The 1,047-nt window shown below is 62.4% G+C and overlaps 1 protein-coding gene across 1 annotated transcript in view; it reads left to right on the top strand.

Moving 5' to 3' along the window:
* LOC102773659 overlaps positions 1-1,047 on the top strand; it is a 58,444-nt gene that overhangs the window by 52,592 nt on the left and 4,805 nt on the right. The gene's annotated exons all lie outside the window — the stretch shown is intronic.

Here is a 1,047-nt window from a genome sequence, read left to right as displayed (position 1 = left end):
ACCCGACGTCCTCCCACCCGCGGCCTGTGTTCACTCCGAGGGAAGGAGCGCAGAGCCGTGTGTACGACGCCCTTTAGATAACAAATCACATTTTCTTCTCGCCGGCAAGTGTGTTGAATTGATATTCTTCCCCTCGGTTTAATGGGTTTGTGTTCAGGAATGATCTTCATCAACCGAAACTCCTTATTGTGTTTGATGTAACGTCAGCTTTCATTACGCGCTCAGGGTCGGAGCCTGGGCCCCAGCTCCTGGAGCTGGTGGGTGGGCGGGAGGGTGTGGGGGGAGGCGAGGGGGAGATGTTCGGGAAGCGGGGTTGAGCCGGGTTCGAATCCTCTCTGCCCTGGTGTCTTCATGTGCATGGCCGGGTCCCAGGGCCGTTGGGAGGACCCATGTGCCAAGCGCTAGGAGAGCAGACGCCTCAGACTGCAGCCATCGGGTGGCCCGGTCCTCCATGCATCAGAGGCTGTGGTCCCAGGCGCCTGCACTGTGCCCGCGGGTCCAGCCCGTCCCCTGCACCCCCAGACCAGTGGGAAACACCTCACGACTCTTCCCTCCAACCGTGGCCTCAGACCAGCACCTGGGCAGTCACCAAGGCCAAGCCCCTCCCGGGAGCAGAGGAGCCTGAGCTCAGAGAGGGAGCAGTGCAGCCCTGAGGTCACACAGCACCGGGGCCCAGCCAGGCCCGGGTCAGAGCAAGTGCTGGCGCTGTGCTTGCTGTGTTACAGCCACACCCTTGGGGTACACTGGGTCATCACCCCCACTTTCAGATCACACAGAGACAGGCTCCCGGAGACCGAGGGACCGCAGGGCTGAGGAGCACGGGGGAGGTGACTCGGACACTGGCCTCTCCCAGGTGCTGGCCCTGCTGCCCATCAGGGCGGGGGAGGGTGGCCCTCCTGCACGGGTGGGACTTGATGGCACCAGATTCACCTCCTGGCGGCCTCTCCCAGCCACGCTCGGTTCTGATTAAAGATCATTAGACATGAAATTAGCCCGTTTGTGTCACGGGCCTCCCGGGTGGCCGGTGATTATGACGTGCAGATGGCC

This window comes from Myotis davidii, unplaced genomic scaffold (genome assembly GCF_000327345.1).
Source record: "Myotis davidii unplaced genomic scaffold, ASM32734v1 scaffold663, whole genome shotgun sequence".
Classification (NCBI taxonomy): domain Eukaryota; kingdom Metazoa; phylum Chordata; class Mammalia; order Chiroptera; family Vespertilionidae; genus Myotis; species Myotis davidii.
This window is presented reverse-complemented; position numbering and strand designations above follow the sequence as displayed.